This window comes from Chelmon rostratus, chromosome 6 (genome assembly GCF_017976325.1).
Source record: "Chelmon rostratus isolate fCheRos1 chromosome 6, fCheRos1.pri, whole genome shotgun sequence".
Lineage (NCBI taxonomy): Eukaryota > Metazoa > Chordata > Actinopteri > Chaetodontiformes > Chaetodontidae > Chelmon > Chelmon rostratus.
The window spans coordinates 1,737,995-1,759,259 of NC_055663.1; the positions used below are offsets into that span (position 1 = coordinate 1,737,995).

Here is a 21,265-nt window from a genome sequence, read left to right on the forward strand (position 1 = left end):
AACTGTTAAAAATAATAACTTGTTTCTTTGTAGAATCAGTCTAGCTACTACACTCTCCTTTGCTCATTTCTTTTACAGACTCACTTCTGCACACACCCTGGCTCCCTCTCCAAACACACACAAAAACTGAGCCAACCAGGAAAAAAAGCCCAAGTGAAAACAAAATGTGACTGTGAGCCAGTAGGAGAGAAAGTGATAGCTAGCATAGTGCACACAGAAAGGCATCAAGCCCTTCACATGTAGTGACAACAGACAAAAAATATATATAGCTGCAAGCAGAGTTCCAGGGTTCAAGGCCTTTTTCATTCAACAGAAGGTAGCTCGATTGGCCAAAATTAAAGCTGGGAGCAGCAACAAGTGAATTTCAGGCTTCACAAAGGAAAGCCAAGTCACGTTCGCTAGTTTAATTCTGTTTAGCAAGGAGTGAGACCGATCACAAACTTGTTTCATCATCACAAAGCCTGCAACATTTCAATAATTACGCATTCAAAGTTCGGTGATTTGACCCCCTTCACTGGATGTAAACGAAACTTAGTGTGTATGTTCAGGAGTGTGGAATGTCTCCAGTGAGTTCAATCAGGATTGTTCAAAGGCATCTTAAGTTATGACCAAATATGTGATAAGATTCTCAGTGTTTTGGTTGCTTGCGGCCATGTTTTTCAACAACCTTGCTCATTTATGATTAGGGCTGCAACGATTAGTCAATAATAATAATAATAATTTAGACAATAAAAATTTGTTGATGCGAAAATTTAAGCGTCGACTAGTCATGTATGATAAAAACACAGTCCACTTCGTGCTCATCTGTAACTGCAGTGCACTACAGGAAGTGCTAGGGGCAGTATCGCTCGCCGTTTACATCGTGCAAGGAAACAGAGAAGAAGAATGAATGAATTATGGCAGAACAAACAGAAGGAGAGGCTCTAAAACTTCAACCTAAACTTTCCAAAGTTTAACCATTTCACAGAAAATAATCCAGCGAAACACGTGAAATGTAAATTCTGTGGAGCTCAACTGTCATTTCATGGCAGCACAACGGCGATGCACAAACACCTTAAACGCCGACACCCCGGAGCCACTGGATCAGAGTGATGCCCAGTAGATGTTTTTATTATTAAATTACATTATCATGACCTGGCTCGTAGGCCATGACAAAAAAAATGGTGAGATAGGTTTGTAGTAGAGGTTAGCAAATTTATTTAAATCATAAAGCAACTAGACAATGCTAACTGGTTAATTAACCGTCCGCCTATGATGCACGTACATAATAGTTTTGTGTCGTATGTCTATCAGTCAGAAAACATGGAAGAAGCCTGCTGAGGGAACGCTAGTTTACTTACGTTAAAGCGTACTTTACGGCAAAAATCAATGAACAGGCGAAGCTGCTTTGACATACTTAATTTCAGCCCCTGTCGATACTAGAGTTTATACTGAATTGTAAACATCTTTCACTTATCAACTGTGTGATTTGGAGCATATTAATTCCATATTTAAGCTGTAAAAAATCAGTGATAATTTGTTTCAGGTATTTTAACTGCCAAAATGGATGCTTTGTTTTTTTGCTTTTTTTTTTTTTACTTTTATGGACTTAATTGCTTTAAGTAAAAGCAACTCCTTAGTTAGTTTAAACGTTATTGTCTCTTTAAACTGCAAGGCTGGTTAACTGCAGCTTTTTTGAGTTAGTTGTTTACAAAGATTTTTTGTTTACGACCACTTGCACTTTAAGTTTGTATTATTTAATTAATTTATTTTTTGTTTTGGTCACAGTGATATTATATGTTCAAAAATGAGGCAAAAATACAGTACAAAATACAAACTAACGATATAAGAAGAAATAGTGAGATAAAAATACAGAACTAAGCTATGCAAGATAGACATCTGGCGGCAAGTTAGGTTAAACAGAAGCCCAAAATAGGTGCTTATAAATAAAGAAGATAATCGTGACTAATCGGAAAATAATCAATAGTATCTATTTATGATAGATATGTGTATCTCAGTCCTGTGGTGCTGCCTGCCCATTTTGGTGTTGCGTGAGTCAAAATCCACCAAGTTCAATTCATATTAGTGTTTCCAAAGATTGAAATGGTCCCTCATTTACAGTTCACAAGAGCACTTTGAGCTGGACTTGTCAATCAGACTAGGGGCATGAAGGGCATGGCCTTAATAAAACTCATTTTTGGGCCAGCGCCAAAACCTTCCATGAAGGCTTAGGCTCATGTGTCTTGGGAATGACTTGCATATTATGAGCTGCACACGCTCATTTGTTAGTTGTTGTGTTTATGTAGTCTTACAGAATCCGACTACTTAGAACACGGCACTGTTAAATGCTCAATTCTGATTGATCAATCGTCAAAATTCAGCTGTGTTTATTTCTCAATAGACGACCGCCTGCTCAGAAATTCCTAACAGTCATTGACTAAAGGGGCAATCCGTTTATGTTCCAAGCTCAATAACAAATTGCTAGCTGATTTAAGTGGCAAAAAATGGAGCATTTCACTTTTAATTTATTTGGAGAGGACAAAACACTTGACATGTGGCTGGAGAATGACATGTCCCCAGCAAAAAAGACAAGAAAAGTAAAGAACAACGCTGGACCAACAGGAGAAGCAATATTAAGGCGCAAGAGACTTGAGGACACAGAGACTGACCAGACTGAAGCGAACAGACACACACAAAAAAAACACCAAGAAAAACACAGCATGGGTGATCAACGTGCTAAAAACTGCTTAGTTGAGACTAATTTGGAGACAGATTATGCTAAATAACTGTAAAGAGATATATGTTCTCCTGCCTGCCGGCCTACACACAGTGAGAAGCGGTTACTATACTTGTTTACTTTCAGAGCCGCTGCGCAGTGAGAGCGGTGAAAGACGAGAGTAGGCTCATTTTAAAATCAATAAAATATGTTTTAATCACTATTTTGTGTCACATTATTGAATGCTTTAGCAGTACACCATATTCTAAGCAAGATAATGTAGAGTGAGCAGAAATAATTTTTTTCTCCATAGGAACCTGCTCACTATACATTATCCCTTTCATAATGCACAAGTCAACAAGCCAATGGTAGTTATGAATGTACCAGTTAGGAGTCCATTCACTTTTAATGAGAGGTTCTCCCATCCAACTTAGATCTGGATAGAGTAGCTCCCATGTCATCTTAAGACAAAGAAAGGGCAGTGCATCAGCAAGTGCCAATGTTACCCATATATTCTGGATTCGGGTTATTTTGGGCTCAGGTGTGTTGCCATCTGACTCATTTTGGTTCAGGTCTTGCTCTGTCATGTTAAGCAACAACAGACACAGGTCCTTTGAGTCAGGTATAAATTTTAAGATTCACAAGGGGCTCTAGTCAGAGCGAAGTAACTCAATTTGCACTTTTAACTTCACTTCAACTTAAATTAAATAAATTAGATAATTACGGAGTGCCACCCACACTTTAGATTCAAACTCAGGACATTTTGTTCGACATGAGTGCAGGAATATCATTGAGAATGTGTGCAGCAGGCAGCCCAAGCCCAAAACTTAGCAGGAAAAACCATCTCAGGAAAAACGACTAACAGTGCAGCTTGTTACCAAGGAGAATCTACACAGAGCAGAGATGTGAGGGCGGAGACAAATTACACACGCACACACACACAGAGAGTGGTAAAGCAGGGACTCCCTTTGGAATTAGTAACAGACCTAGAATTACCTCACTGTTACAGAGCCAATGACTCACTCTCTACCTCACTTACACACTCTCACACACTCCTTCTGCATCAGGCCAGCAAGAACAGCTGTCATTCTGCTGAGGAAGAACTGAGCTCTATTCACTGGCCATGTGCTGGTGATGGTGTGTCAGGACAGTAAAAAGCTAAGGTCTGAGGACAAGTTAAGTCATAGTTGGAGTCACACACACCCCCTTTGATAAATTAAATGCACTAATCGAGATTGTGAAGTGGGAGGAGTTAGTTTATAAATATTTTTTACTATCCACACAGAAACAACCCTGAATTTGTGTTTCATAAATCATTTGAATTAATGCAAAGAGTAGGTAACTGTAAACATTTTCATATGTTTTCCAAAATTTACATTTACTAATCAAAAGCTTTGCTTTTGAACTGGAGTCTGCATTTCAGGGACATGCTTGATCTGCCAGTGAAACTTTGAGAGATTTTCCCCGTGTGGAATCACAAGCAAACCTTCTCCTCCAAAGACCCTGTGTGTGTGTTCAAACTTCCTCGGAAGACCTTTTCAGTTCGTAGATCTTGGATGTAGTGGATCGAAGATGGCGCTGCAGATCGGTGTTAAGCTCTTTAGCTTTCTTTATTTTTCGCATTTGGAGATGTCCCTCACCATTACAATACAGGCGGAACTGTTAAACATCATTAAAGCTACTCCTCAGACTATTTCTCCACTTTTCGAGCTGGAAAGTTTTCCTGAACCTCAGAGCAGCAGCTCTGTATGGGATTTGCAGGTGACACAGTTGGGGGAAGCGAGCCAGAGCCCTTAAAATCTGAGAAAGCGGGAATTTTGTACAGTGTTTCCATCTTCATATCTGGCCAGTGTTGACTATCTGACAAATAAGATGGATGACCACGTAACAGAGCTTTTGGGAAATCTGCATTAACGAAGGTTGGTGTACAGATGTCACAGAGTTAAAATCATGCAGACCTTACCAAGAGATCATATTCGTAAACTGTAAACCCTTCTATTCATTTCAGGAGTTCTCATTCATTCTGGTCAGTGTTCACATCCCACCTCAGGCCTGTATTGGTGAGGTTTCAACACATGGCTGACTTACATGGAGCAGCAACATCCAGACCTGCTCATCACTCCTGTGGACTTCAACAGAGCAAACCTCAGCCACGAACTGCCAAAATACAGACAACACATTGTCTTTCAAGGGACAGCAACACACTAGACCACTGCGACACAATATTAAACAGCACATATCACTCTGTCCACTGTGTAGCCAGTGGTCAATGTTCTTCTAAACTATCAGTAGAAATTGAAATCTGCTGAGCCTGTAGTTAAGTATGTGAAAAGATGGACCACTAATGCAACGCTGGAAGCACAGGCCTGCTTTCACTGCACTGATTGGACACTGCACTTACTAAAACAATAAATCACATGGCTAAATTGCTAAACTGAGGGAGCTTTACCAGATAAGGAGGAGGCCTACAGAAGTGGGGACAGAGTCCTGCACAACCATCCCAGAAACACACTGACAAAGGAGATGAAGTAGAGGTGATACACCAAAAAGCCAGAGGACAGCTTTTCAGCTAACAACCCTTTGTGAGTGTGGAGAAAACTGCAGGACATTACCAACTACAGTAAACCATCCACCCACACAGGTGAGAACCATTAACTGGCCGATGACCTGAATACATTCTACTGCAGATTGTCAGTAGGAAGGCTACTGGCTACAGGTGGCATCAGCTCCAGACGGCTTAGGGACTGTGCAGATCAGCTCTATGGGGTCTTCATGAATATCTTAAACCTGAGTCTCAGTCTGGAGAGAGTTCCAGCCCTGTAAAAAAACTTCCTGTGTGGTTCCACTTCCAAAGACTGTGCATCCCAGAGAGCCTAACCACTTCAGGCCGCTAGCCTTAACTTCCCTCCTGAAAAAGACCATGGAGAGGATCATAATGAACCACCTCAGTCACCTGGTGGGCACGGGCTGGCCCCCCTACAGTTTGCGCACCAACCAAGCATTGGTGTGGAAGATGCAGTCATTTAACTATTATGACTCTGTGGTGGCATCTGCAGTCTTCTACTCAGTGGTCTGCTGGGGCTGTGGGAGCCCTGAGAGGAGAAAAAGACTAACTAAATTGGTCAGGAGAGCTGGCTTTGTCCTGGACTGCACTCTGGACAGCACTGAGAAGGTAGACGAGAGGAGGATGATGCCAACCCCTCCCACCCCCTGCATGACACTGTGGGGCCCCTCAGCAGCTCCTTTAGCAACAGATAGCAGGATGGTAGACATAATTCACATAGGAGTGCAAAGAGACAATGCTGGAGACAGCTGTCTGAATGAAGGACCTGCGGTAGCGTTCCTTCTTGCAGAGTGGATGCAGCAGTCTGTTACTGAAGAAACTGCTTAAGGCCCCACCATCTCAGCTTGGCTTACATCCTCTTCTCACCCCACCTCCTCGATGGTGTCCAGAAGGCACAGAGCCAGCTTGCCTGACCAGTTTGTTCAGTCTCTTTCTGTCCCTCTGAGAGCTCCCACAGCCCCAGCAGGCCATTGTCCACTGTGTGCACAACTAATAGGTGCAGCACTCTAAAATTGCTCAGATATTGGGTGTGATCACAGAATCATCAAACTTTTTGTTGCAAATAGTCAACAGGTTGAAAAGTTGTGGGCACTTTTTAAACAGGAGATTTACGGTGAAGGAAAACAGTACACCTCTCTGAACGGTGTCTGGGAGGCTGTGGTTGCTGCTGCACAAAAAGTTGATCGTCAACAGATCAAGAAACTGACTCCATGAATGGAAGGCTTGTGACTCATTGAAGGGTGGATATATTGGTCACTGATTTTCTTTTTTTGAAATGTCAGAAATGTGTATTTGTACATTTTGGAGTTGTTTATTATTCTCACTTTAAAAGGTGAAAATAAACAAGTGAGATTGGGAAAATTTTCGTTTTCAATTTAGTTGTGTGATAACTGCACACTAATAGCTGCCCAATAATTGTGCACACAGATATTCTCCTAAGAGAGCCAAAATCTCACTTTTACTTTCTTAAGTATTCAGGTTTAAGGTTTATTAACATTTTGGATTGACCGAGACCACAGCAGTTGTTCAGTAACAAAATGAATCCCCAAAAGAACAACTTGCCTAACAATCGTGCACACTGTGTATAAACAACTACAGATGCCACAACAGTGTCATAAAATGTTCTTAACAGTCTTATGCACACGCCAAAGACGTGCAGGCAACGTTCAGTTGCCTGCACACCCAGGGTTTGTTGTTAGAAGACATCGCACCCTTCTGGTAGGCAAAGTGCTTTCCACACAAAGATTTATGTTGTCCATGTTGCAGGTTAAACCATCAATGTTCTCCGCATGTGGACTGCACAACACTTGCCAGTCAGTGGTTTCAAAGCAGTCCCTCAGTGCCATACTGGACTCCTCAGACCATCTCCTCACATACCTTATTGTTGGCGGTTGTTAATTCACCCTTGGTATGTAGACAGGGAGCGGATGAACTATGCTGTGATCAGACTAGACCAGCAGGGGGAGGGGTGAAGAACTGTAAGTGTCCTTTGTGTTAGCATACAGTAAGTCCAAGGTTCTATTGTCTCTGGTGTGGCATTTAACATACTGGGTAAAGGTGGGAGAGTGGAAGACAGGAAAGCATGATTGAAGTCTCCTGAGATGAGGAGGAGGCCCTGGGGATGCAGTGTCTGCAGCTGTGAAAGCGCAGTGTGAAGGAGCACCCAGGCTGCTGCAGCATTGGCTGACAGGGTAGATGTACGCTGTTATCACGATGACATGCGAGAACTTGCTCAGGGGATAATAGGGCCGAGTGCTAACAACTACACTGATGTGTCCTGGGTTACACCATCTGTTGTATACAAACATCGCCATGCCCCCATCCTTCTTCTTACTGCTCTCTGTTGCTCTCCTGTCTGCTCTCAGCAGTTGAAATCCAACCAAAGTAACATGCGCGTCCGATGTGAGTTCTGCTGTAACTAGCTGCCCCTTTTGCGGTGCCATCTTGATTATGATATTCCTAATTTAGTGTGATTGTCTCCCATCAATCTACACCAACTAACTTCGACAATTTCTTTATCTAAAGAGGCAGAGAAAGGAACAGCTGGCCAAACAACAACAAACGGCTGTGCGTCCACGAGTAGACGGTAACTGGTGGTGTTCTTGTGGACAATGTTCATCGATGACAACAGAGGAGGATGTGTCAATAAACGTCTGTATCACAACACTGGAGGATTTCCGCGCAATGATAAACCGGGCTGTGGTCGAGACGTTTTTTCGTGTCCCTAAAGTGAACTGGAAGACCCAGCCAAAGCCTGCAGGACCAAATGGGCAACTTTCAATTTAGTAAGTAGCTTACACACATGTATAGATTGTTTATTTGCCTTGGTTTTGTTTGCCAGAAGTTTATCATTGCGCGGAAATCCTCAAGTGTTGTGAAACAGACATTTATTGACACATCCAGACGCGTATCTCCTGGCCGCAAGTCCCACTCTGAGCAACAGAGGTATTCCTTCTCTGTTGTCATCGATGAACATTGTCCACAAGAACACCACCAGTTACCGTCTACTCGTGGACGCACAGCCGTTTGTTGTTGTTTGGCCAGCTGTTCCTCTCTCTGCCTCCGCGTCCTCCTTTCAACGAGCTCCTCGTCCGTGTACTCTGGCTCAAAACGGTAAGGACGTCCATCGTAAACAAAGTCATCGTCCACCACCTCAGAGTCGGAAATATATTCACCCATTTTGTGAAAAATAACAGTCGCAAACTACAGCCAAACTAGCCAACCGCCGCAGAGTTAGCCGTGTTGTGACTGGTTGCTCGCGGCGCGCGAAAATGACGTCATTCGCGTCAGAAGTAGTTGCCTAGAGATGCTAGATGTTGATAACATGCCACCACGGGCTCAGAGGGGAATAGCACCAGCATACCATAACAAAATATTATGCGTTTATAGAGGCTACGCACGGGTGCCCCAATTACTCGCATTATACGGATATACGCGCCGCTCCTCTGGGGCTAATTTCTTCAAAACGACTCCAAATGCCACCAAAGTTGTCTGGGTGTCTAAATGGTCGTATTTAATGCTACAAATAAAGTCCAGGTTGTAAAAAACTAAAGTTATCCTTTAATGATGGTTATAAGACTAGTGAAAATGGCAAAGACCAATCCCCCTCCCAGAATGTTGATAGACGAGTATTTTACAGACATAATGTACGGCAGAATTACTGATGCATTATTAAAAATATGACATTAAGAATTCATCTGAAAGCTGTTGCTGTTAAATACAAATGCACCTTTAATTTGGCCATTTTGTCCACAAACAGCTGTGAAGTAATTCATCAAAATGTATAAAAAATAAAGAGATTCAGTCAATGTAAACAAAGTGTTGCTGCTTACAGGCTAAGTGATCAAACTAATGGAAACAACATCAGAGGTAGTAGGGTTCCTTAGAAAACAGAAGTGTCTCACAGTTTTTCTTTAGAGTAAATCTCACTGTAAATCTTTAGAAGTATAAGACATTCAATTGCTTTCAAAATGCAAACATGTAAACTGGACATTTTAAACAAGAACTGTAAACTGTCTAAAAGTCACATCGAAGCTTTAGTGCACATGCAGCGACATCTCCAAGACATCATTGCAAATTTCTCCTTGGAGATGAATAAAGTATCTATCTATCTCTCTATCTCTCTATCTATCATGTCCAAGTCCACCCTGGACCACAACAGAAAAAACTTAAGGAAGCTCTACAACCACCAGATAGCTCTTTTCTGTTGTGGTCCGGCCATGGACTTGGACATGCTGTCTTGGTGATGTCGCTGCATGTGGTTCCTGAGGTTGGTCGTGTTTCTGGAAAATTTTATCTCCATCTTGCAAATCTTGCAAATTGCTTTGCTCCTGTCAAGTTCCTTTTTTGCCTTGACATTTCTAAAACCGAAATAGTTCCAGATATCCACTAGTCGGGTCTTTTCAAATCTGGAGCTCGGCTAACTTCACTGCTACCACCGTACGCCATGTTGTTATGAGAAGTATCTTCATGCTTCATTCATCTGCCTGCGCGAGTCACGTCCTTATTTTTACAGTCAATGTCACGTCACTGGTGGGGTTAAAGTTCACCCAGAAAAAAAAAAAAAAAAAAAATTGATTTGATTTGATCCTGTCCATGACATAAATCCCTGTCATCTGTCAACATCCATCCACATACGAAAACCACTCCTGTGGCTACATTACAAGCAGTGAAATGGTGAGTAAAATCATTTCTGATAACTTCTTTTTTCTAATGGTGAGCTGGCTATGGCACAACTAGATAGCGCTGCGTATGTGTGTTCAAGAACATGCCATGCCAGTTGTGTGCATGTTGTAACAGTAAGAATTATATTACAGCCAAATGGCCAGTGCCATAGACGGCCTGGGTTGTGGCCATAATGCCTCTTCTACCACACAGCCAGTTTGGCATGCCCTGTTTTGAATTGGTTGTTGTGGATGTCCTCATTCAAATTTACATGCGACTCTGCGTTAAAATCCGAAAGGTCGCAGTATAACTGATGCTATATGGTAAATTAATAATATTCTGAGTCAGTGTTTAATATACCCTCCTGCTTGTATTTTAGTGAGAAATCACTGAAAGAGCACAGCTAACCAATAGAGGCTGCTAGAGAGTTAAGGCAACAAAATCCAAAATCTATAAAGTTTGCATGGAAACACAGTTTCTTTATGGATCAGATTTATACCGAATTGACAAGATAACTGTCAACATATAACACCTTTTATCTTGTGTATCTCACAATTGTTAATATGTCATATTTCTTAACATCAGTTTGGTGTAATATTGGACATTTATTGACTGCTGTTAGTTATTGGATTGATTAATGGTTTACAGATTGATAATGTGTATTTGTATTGATTCCTGATGGTGGCTGATCAGGCTAATTATCAACTAATTATGCTTTGTGTACATTTTTAAATTACTTTCCGAAACACGATGTGCTTGATGGTGTTATTGATGATAGCTTCCCTCTCCTCTTTCTGTCAGCTGCTGTGTCTGCCTCAATACATTTGTATTAAGCAAAAGGTCAAAGTGTCCTTGCCCTAAAAATGACTAAATTACAGGCCTGTGAGCTAGCTAGTGCTATAACTGTAAGGTAACTACAAAGCAAACACTTTGATGTGTAGCCTTTTTTTTAAGTTGGTTTATGATGTTAGTCTTGGTCCAAGAGAGCTAAGTAGATATTGTGTGAGTGTGTCACTAGCAGTGGCCAAGCAGCTGAGCCGTCTGTGGGAGGGGTGTGCTGATGTATATCATGATCCACCTTTTAAAATAATATATTATGCAGTCCTTCAGGCAAAGCAGAGCTCCTGAATTTTGTGTAGATACACCTTGCTGATTGTAGTAGGTAGTGACACACATTCCACTGCTCCCTGTGAAGCTCCTCAAGTCTGTCTTACATCCACACTAATGAAGAGACGTTGTCTGGCAGAGGAGGGCTGGATGCTACCTATGACCCTGAAGACTTGGTCACAGCTTTTACAGAGTCAACAGACAAGGTGAATTACTCAGAGAATGGTAGAACAGCCAGAAACTGTACTTCAGTTGAAGCACTGTTAATTTGCAAAAACAAGTAAGAAAGGTAGGAAAGGTCAAATTACAAATTTGTACATACTTTGCTTGTGGTCCTTTATATCATGATTTAGAATATAAATCAGCAAGCTGTTAGTGTATGTCTGTCTATTATGTCAAAAAGGAAATATAAAGAGTGTCAACATGTTACAGTGTCCTTAAACTTTGATAATTCCAGTATAGTCCCAAATCCCAGTTTGCATCACAGACAGCCACAGATCAGGAGTGAGACCACCACATCAAGGTCAGGCAAATCACCTCCTATCTTCCTGAAAATGTTGCATATAAGTGGACTCATTTAGGCTATTGAGGAGATAATGCTGTGATGTTTCATAATTAATTGCCTATTAAATACATTGAGTGTTCACTTCTTCACTTTGACCTGCTTTTCTCTCTTCATCAGACTACACCAATGAGCACAACTTGTTAAATGCACACTGCTTGGACAGAAAGTAGGAGTAGTAGTTTTGAAGTATGATATACTGTGTATATTAATACAATTATTAGCATTAGCACAACAGACACACTGCTCTGTCAGCACAGTTTTCTGATGTCCAACTGATTTCACAACAGGAGCCTGCTGAACTGTGCACTGTTAATTCATCTGTAAATATTAGCCGCTAAATATACTCCTGCTGTAGCTTCAGCCATTATGATGCTTTGGACAGAGTTATGCGGAGGAGTGGCTACAGTAGGAAAACAGAACACCAGCAGACCTGGGACCAGCTGATCACCTGCCTCCTAACGGAATGTCCATAAATGCATTGGATAATTACTAAGAGTAGCACGACAAATGTATCCAAACGTAACAAAGGAAAAGTAATGATTTTTCTCTAAAAAATATCTACTCAAGTAAAAGTGAAAAGTATGCTTAGCAGCACAGGGCTCTTCCCAGTGGCACAACTGCTCTGAGAAGTACAATTTACACAAAAATATGTATATGTATAAATGTAACTCATTGCATCTTGTGTAACTCATACCCACATCTAGTTACCCAAACATCGTCACAATAGTCACAGAAACACAGAATATGAGAGTGCAAAAATAGAAGGAAAAATATTTTCAGTGCTCAATATAATACATCAAAATACTAAAATTACCACAAATACCAACACATACTAAAAAAATCACCAGGCTACATCAGCTCTGAGACTGATTCTTAAAGATAGTGAACTCAAAAAGAAACATATTTAAAGGTCAGTAACTATGGTCAGATCTCCTGGAAATTAAATTGAAACATCACATGCTCTAACAAGCTAGATTCAAGAACTACACAATTACAATGGGTGGGTCACTTCAAACAAGTTCTGTCATTTTGGCTTCCTCTGGTCATACTGTAATCCCCACACATCAACATGCTTCTCCTTCATTCAAGATCAAATTAGTTGGCCCTGATAAAACATGACAGTATAATGCAAGTAAAAGTGAATCTGCCATGATTTACAGATTATCTGAGGCACCTGATAAACCTGTGTTTGATAAAGCCTTCCTGGATCCACCATACTCTCCTCTCTGCATGAGAAACCATCAAAGGGTGAAGCTATTGCTGGACAGGTGTCATGCTTTAGTCAAGCAAAGGCCTGAAGACAATACCGCAACAAGCAGCATCAGAAGGGCTTGATATCCATAGGAAGATGTGTCAGGATGACCACTGTGACACAATTTGAGCATACAAGGAACCCTTTACATTCCATTTAACATCCTGACTAAAAAAATGTGAAAGACTGTAGGTAGGGAAACGGTGACTGTAAGCAAGACAAGCACTTTCTATTAGGGAAGCACGATAACTGTTTTTTAAAACCGATACCGATAACCGATAACTTTCAGCTCCTAAAGGCCGATACCGATAAACGATAACCGATAACACACACATATACCTAACATCATGACATCAATACCACGAACAAAACCAAAAACAGTTTTGACTCTTTAAATGAAGAGATATTTATTTTTCCGATGAAAAACTATTGGCAAGCCTCTCAAACATGTTCTTAAAGCTATCAAACAAACCTATTTGATATCTCACATCAATTTAAATAAGGTGCATTACTTACTGATATAAAAAATAAAGGCCCCTTGAAATGATACAGATACATGCAGTTTCCTACGGAGAAGCGTCGCGTCGGGCTTCTATGTCATCCTGAAGGAAGATACATGATCCCTTACTTAGACTTATCTATGTAAACAAACTGAAGAAGGGCAGTCCATAATTAGTCAAACACCATCACGTCCATGATTAAATCGTCAATAACCTTAGCCTGTGGGACATCTGTGGCAAATTTCTTGGACTTATCGAAAGCCTCGCCGACGCGCAAGTCCCGGTGGCTTCTTTGCGGCTGGCTTGCTAACGTTAGCGTCTTTAGCAGGCCGGGCGTCCTCATGCGCTTTCCAAACTCCGTCAAAGCGGTGGTTACGTTTCAGGTGACTGATCAGGTATTAAAGCTTGTGCCATTTCTCGCTCCTCGTGGAACTCGCTTGGAACATTTGTTACGATTAACCAGCGAACTGTCTCCTTCGGAAACTTTGAAGAAGTCTGAACTCTGTTTTCATAGGCTCGCTGTGCCGCATGCTGCATTCAAGGTGTAACGTACACTCCCTCGTTCGCCACTCGTTCTTTCGGCCTATTTAAGTTCATGTTTCTATTTTTTGTGTGTAACATGTGAAAAAATACTGCGAATATTAATTCAAGTCAGCAACTAGCAAAATTATGACCGAGTTAACGAGTTGTTTTCTGGCATGAAGAGGTATTCTTGATTTTTCCCAGTGAGAAGGTGTTTTTCTGATTATGCCAACGTCACTTGAACGCAGCATTCACTGCAGGCCATTCGGGTCTCATAGTGCGAGCGAGGCACTGCCGTGCTGACAAACACATATGTTATTGGGGCTATTCGTGATGATATCGGACTTATTGGAATGACGTCATAATTTCCTGTTATCGGCCCGATATTTATCGGTGCATCCCTAGTTTCTATGTTTGACAATCAAGTTTTATTATGATGTTGACACATAATAAAAACACACTATTCTCTACAGTATTTTAAAATGGGAATCAAACAGATAATCTGCAGCTTTGATGAACATTTCAAGTCATAAATATAGTAGTAATTGTAAGAAAATTGAAAGAAATGGACATATGAGAATCCTCAGAGTAGCTGCTGATAATTTAGTTACTTGACAATTTTTTACAAGTTATCAGTAATTCCACCTTCAGTTGCGTTGACATGGGACAGGATAAAGTCTATTCCATGCAGATTTCTGCCTTATTGTGGAGTCACTGGTCTGATGTAACTAATGTGTGCATAGAGAATAACACATGGAGCGGCTACAGTAATCACTATACTATTTCTTTGATATCTTTCATAAGTTTATTAGATGTTGTTTTACGATAAATATTTACTTGACTCATATTCGATTTGTCTCATATCCAATTTTTCCCACCCTGACATTACTGTAAGTGTTTACAACACACAAGTTTACGGTTTAGAGAGTTTATTCACAAATACAAGTATTTACCTGAGGAAAACATCAATGAAATTTGAAATCTTGATCGCCAATGTTGTTTATTTGGCCATGGTTTTGGGTCAGTTTACCAGTCGAACATTTAAGGTTGTGGAGTTTTTGCTTTACAAGTGACTACTAATATGAGATCTAGAAGTGCAGCTAAGTGATTCCATGGTTGTGGAAGAAAAACACCAACAGAGCAGATTGGAAAGTTGATGGGCAGTATCTGCTTAAACCTGTGGGAGCTGACCAATTATAGTAGACTGAGCTTTGTGGGAGGGGGGCCTTAAAGAGGCAGGCACTGAAATTGAGCATTATGACAGAAAGAGATAAGAGGTAACGCAGCAATGGGCAGTATGACAAAAATAATGACTTTTTTAAAAAACATTAAAGCATGGAAACATTTTTTCGTAGAAACCCAAAATAAAAGTATGAACCTGTAAGTGAGCATCATACGGGACTTTTAAGTTTGGTGACCTTTGGTAATTCCCTGCATAAATCCATCCCACCTCAACCTGAGAAGAGACCTTAAAAGCCAAAATAACAACAGGCAAAAGTGTGCATTAATGAGGCTCCTTGACAGACTGAAGTAACTTTAGAGTTCTGCTTCTGACAGCAGAGTTCATGACACATCCACAAAACAACGCACTGGAGGTCAACGTGTAGTAAAACAGATCACCTCAGGAAAAACAATTAAAAGCTGACATTCATTCGTCCTCTCCTTTCAGTCAGGTCAAACACACACATAGTGAGACAGTAACGGTTGATTTCTGTCAGCAGCCACTGTCGTTACTTTGAGTAAACATTATCATTAGTCATTACTTCCTCTACAGCAGTCACTGAACCAGGTTACCCCTGTAACGCTCGTACACAAAACAACGGCATAATATGTTTCTGTTGACCTGAACTAACCTGCTTCAAAAGCAAAATCGCCTTGTCTGGCAAGGCAGACGATGGCGTAGCCTAGCTAGCACTGTTACAGACATACAAGGCCTTGTCTTGCCGTAAAGCAGTGCCCCGTAGCATACTAGCTAGCTAAATCGGTGACTTAGCTTGGCAAGTGTGTGAACATGCTAAGTAACATCTACCTTTACGTTTTTAATGCACAGTTCTGTGGATGTTAACAACCATGTTTGCTCGCCATGCATGCCACTCGACTGTACAACGCAGACAGACGTGCATTTTAAAATGCCAAGACAACAAACAAGCTATCGACGCGGCTAGCCAGCTTTTTGCCAAGCACAGCTAGCTAACAGCCAACATTAACACCGTGATAATGAAGGAAGCTAACGTGTGCTACAACAGGGCTGTCGTTTTCCCCCAACATACACTACACTCGAAAATCCGATGTTTCACTCACAACGGCACACCCGCTTACCTCGGACGAAGTATCCTTCAGTTCACTGCAGATTAATGGGTGAATGTATAGCGACGTAACAGACGCAGGATCCCTCTTTACCGTCTTTCATTCGCTAGCTCGGTGTACACATTAGCACTGCTCCTTCTGTAGCTCAAACGAGACGCCAGTCGTTAAGTACCAGCCGCTCCAGAGCGCGCACAGTTACTGAAGTTTGCCGCGGGAGCGCGTTCTGCACGATTGTACAAACTGGTCCAAATCGAAAATAACAAAATCATTTTCAAATTCATGTAGAAATCAATAGTAAATTCCTGACAATATTTCAGACTTTCATATTGTTTTTAGCTGCTTAATAAAAACGACAAATAAATAAATAAACCCACTCTCCCCAAAACCAACACATCTGCATTATCCTCAGAGAATCAGACTAAGAATCAGAATAGGCTACTTAATTGATATATATATATATATATATATATATATATATATATATATATATATATATATATATATATATATATATATATATATATATATATATATAATACACATAGAAAAAGTTAGTCAGTGTGTCCCTTAATGACACACTGAATTTATTTTATTAAATTCAAATGACATTAGAGACCATTCTGGAACCGAGATCTGGAGATCTGGAGTGAGTATATTAAGATAGCAGATAAACAGGGGCAGTAAAATAAAGTGCAAAAACTAAATTTGGACAGTATCTAGTGTTGTATTGTTTTGACATGGGCAAGTCCCTCAGTAATGCGCTAGTGTTAAATATGGCCAATGGCAATGGGGGGGCTACACCCATTTAGAAGACAGGAAGTGTATGCCATCTCATAACATTGACATAAGTTGAAATGGGTAGGAGGCACATAAAAAAAAAAAAAAACTCACCTTCTGGAGCTTAATACAGGAGTTGGCCAGTGAAAATAAACCACCTCTTGCGTCTAATAGATGAGCATTGCAATTCTCCATGACTATCCGCAGACAGGGTGAATTTTACATTTTTGGGTCATTGCCAGAGGTTGGCTAGCTGATCAACAGTCATTCTAGGGATGGACTGGACCCCTTTCCACTGGTGAGTAACATTAGACGTACACATTTTCTGAATTCATTAATATCCTGTGGGCTGGATGCGGTCTGCGGGGTGCCAGTTGATTTGGTCTGGTTGCAGACCAGAGTCCAAACTTTGAGAAGATCTGTTATATAGTCTGTCTATAGTATCTCTGAGTAGATAAACACAAAAACTCTCTCTGTGAAAAAATCCCAAAATATAAGAGAATTTGGGCTGCTGTTATCATATTTAACAGCAAATTACAATAAGGTGACTCTCCCAATAAAATGCACAACAGCCTGGCACTGTTATATGTGATATTTTCCAAATGCTTCCTGACATAAAATCAGTGGCTCAGCAGTTGAGAATGAAGCCATGTGATTCAGTCTTGATTCTAATCATGCATGGAAGTGGATGAGATTAAGATTAAGAGGCCTTGATGATTCTTGCATAGTAATCTGGAGCCTGGGACACACTGCCCAGGCATTAACGGAGTTCCCTCCCACCACAACCATTACCAGCACCACCACCAACACCATTAACAGCATCAAGAGGAGGAGAGATTGGAAGAGAAACAGGAAAGAGAGAGGAGGCTGGGAGAGGCGACACTGGCAGGGATTATAGAGAGGGATTGGTTATATAAATGCATCCCAGTAGGCAAACAGCCACCTGAACACATGAGAGGGCAAGACTAAGAATGCAAGAAAGGCAAATAAAAAATTTAAATGTAGTAAATAAACTACTACAACTACTACTATAAAATACTATTAACAAAACAATAAATGTAATCCTATTGTCCTGTCTGTCCTGTCCTGTCTCAGTAATGTTTAAGGCACTGTAAGTATGTTTACTGTAATCATACAGAGAGTAACATCTTCTGTCATGACCCGTGCCATGCACGTTGGTTTTTTGTTTAGTTTTCTCTTATTGGTCTCTGCCGTAGCCCCATTCAGTTATTAAGTGTTTGTCCATGTGCTGTCTTTGTTCACCTCCAGGTCACGTTTCATGTTAGTGTATTCTTAGTGTTGTCTTAGCCATGCCTTGTTTCTTGTAAGTGTTTCCCCTATTTCTTCTAAGTCATGCCATGTTTTATGTTCTCGAGTTTCTAGTCCTGTCTTAGTCTATAGTCATGCCACGTTTTATGTAAGAGTTTTTGTATTGTCTTAGTCTCAACCATTGCTCCGTTGTGTTTGTGTTTTTGCCATTGTGTGTTGTCTTGGTCTGGGTTTTCTCACATCCTGTTTTATTTTGAAGGTTCATGTTATGTGTCTTTGGTTTACTTTACTTCCTGTGTTTTCCCTCCCATGTGATTGTCTGATGTGTTTCACCTGTGTGTCATTAGTCTTTCCTCCTTGTGTATTTAAGTCCGTGTCTTCCCCCCTGTCCTTGTTGGTCGTTGTCTGCGTTACCTTGTCTTGTCCCCTTGCCGTCTGCCACAGCCACAGTCATTGTCCTAGCCATAGCGCCCATAGTGAGTGTTTGTCATGTTATTTCTTTGTCATGTCCGAGTCGTGTTTCACGTAAGTGTTTCTTTGTTGTGTTATCTTAGTTCACGTCCGTGTCGTGTTTCATGTGTATGTCTCCTTGGTTTGTCTTTGTCTTTTGTTTGCCACAGTTCCTGTAAGTTTGTTTATTGTCTTTGTTCATGTCCATGCCCTGTTCCACCATCTTTTGTGTTGTTTGCGTCACCTAGATGTTTGCATTTCCCTTCCCATTGCCAAAGCCATAGTTTCATAGAGTGTTTCGTTGCGTCCTCCTTGTCCATGTCTGTGCCTCAGTTCATGTCTGCTCCCTGCAGTGCCCCGTACTGCAGGCAACCATGTTGGACTCACAGGCCTGTATTCTCCCATACTGTGGTTGGTTGGTGAGGTAGTCCATGATCCATGCTATGAAGTGGTGGTTTACCCCTGTACGCATCAACTCGTTTCTCAGAGGCATGAGCTGTATGGTACTGAAGGTGCTGGAGAAAGGAAAAAAAACATGACTCTACAGTCAGTGCTACGAGGTCCTCGGGGTGGGGATCGTTTGGAACTGGTACTATGCAGGATGTTTTCCACAGCTGTGGCACTTTTTCCAGCTTCAGACTTACGTTGAAGACGTGCTTATCTATCCCCGCACAAAAGATCTGCACAGGACTCATGAAGCCTTGAGTTGATGCCATCTGGACCCACATTCTCTCTTTCCTTGACCTTTTTGGTTCTTTTCTCACCTGGACTGTTGTGAGGGGCAGATTGCGGCAGGGAGGTCTTTGCTCCCCTTGTGGGTTGTGGGATTTGGGGTTGGGAGTTGGGTTCTTTGTAGCCAGAGATGGTTTTAAGGCCTCCCAAACTCCACTGATGCTGATGCTCCATCTTCCTCAGTTTCCCTCTACACATTCTTCAGCTCCTCTTTGCTTCCTAACCAAAAGGCTGTCTTTTTTCCTTGTGGAGAGACTTCAGGAGTAATCTGAAAAATTGATGATGATTGAATGAGTGGCAAAAAAATCTACAAAAATAAGCCCAGTTCCCTTGACCACCTGTACATATCCTAGAACCTTCCTGTCAGAAGCATCATTGACATTTCACTAATACACATAGAAAAAGTTATAAAAAATAAAAAAAAACATTATTGTGTCCCTTAATGACACACTGAAATTATTTTATTAAATTCAAATGACATTAGAGACCGTTCTGGAACCGAGATCTGGAGTGAGTATATTAAGATAGCAGATAAACAGGGACGGTAAAATAAAGTGCAAAAACTAAATTTGGACTGTATCTAATCTACCTCACAGATTAGTACAAAATTTGACACAGACACTCATGGTTCTCAGAAGGTGTACCGCAAATTGCAGCAGGGATATAATGAGAGCATGTATGACACTTTTTCAGTTTTTCAGGTTAATTTTCATCTCTTAAAGAAAGCAAAATAAAAAAAATGCAACGCACATCTACCAAGACAATGAGCAAAACATTTTAACAGTGAAAAGCAGGTTTTCAGAGCAGACTAAAATTCTGACAATACCAAAGGGTGTCAGTGCTTTCATCATTCACTGACACAAAGTTTTTACAGCAGGCAAACTAAGAAGGAATGAAACTACAGAGAGAGCAGCAAGGAGTGTGTGGGAGAGGGTTTGGGGAAGAAAGGGAGAGGAAGAGGGGAGATCCAAGCCCCAGAGAATGTTAAGCTGCGCTGGTATGCTGTTGGAATTTGAATTTCTGGTTGGACATAACAACATACAGTACACATTGTTTTGTTTTTTCTCAGCCCAGTGAAAAGGAGAAAAGGGTGAGGACACTGAAAGAGGTTTGAGGAAAGAGAAAATGTGGAAGGAAGAGGTCAAGGGAGATGGTTTGAAGGGGGCATGAGGCTGAGAGGAAAGTCTGACAGAAAGGAAGGAAGGAAGTGAGGAGATGGGTGGTGAATGTAAGAAAGAGGGAAGACGAGCAGAGACAGAGGGTGGAGTGGAAAGAGAAACTAAAGAGGATGGTGAGGGAGAGGAAGAAGGTGAGTGGGAGACATAACACTGTTTGGAGGGAGATTTTTATTCTGAAACCAATGCAAATTGTTAGCTGTGGATTTCTCAGGTTTCTCAGTGAGGACTGGTCTACTGCTGAGATTCTTGTGGAAAACCCTGGCCAGACTGGTTTTGAACCCCTGTCCTTTAAACTCAAGCTTGCCTTGGCTGACTGAGACACTGGAAGTCAAATGTGGGAAATGGGCCACAGCTGGTTAGATCAGCAATGGGTTTTAAAGCACTGCTGGTTTGATGCTGCTGCTACTGATGTGCCACTGTCCAAAAGCACTTTCGTCACCATATATTTGGCTGAAAATAGACCTATTGTCCAACAAAGTCAGATTTGTTAAGTGTCATGATACGGCCACTGACGCTTCTTGTATGGTGAAACCATTAAAGGGCTTCCACTCTTATATCTGTAAGCCCATTATGAAGCTAGCATGGCATAAGACCTTATAAAACCATAATTAGTTTTTTTGACACTTCTGTTTTTGTACAAATTAAACAAATGAGATATAACATGTTAATCAGTGAGCTTTAGA

General features: G+C 41.1%; 1 protein-coding gene across 1 annotated transcript in view; it reads right to left on the bottom strand.

Moving 5' to 3' along the window:
* Window positions 1-16,324, bottom strand: part of siah1 (siah E3 ubiquitin protein ligase 1) — a 35,684-nt gene extending 19,360 nt beyond the window's left edge. Inside the window, exon 1 of the mRNA XM_041939113.1 lies at window positions 16,189-16,324. The gene's annotated coding sequence lies outside the window, so the exon portion shown is untranslated. The remainder of the gene's footprint in view (window positions 1-16,188) is intronic.
* Window positions 16,325-21,265: the final 4,941 nt, after the last annotated feature.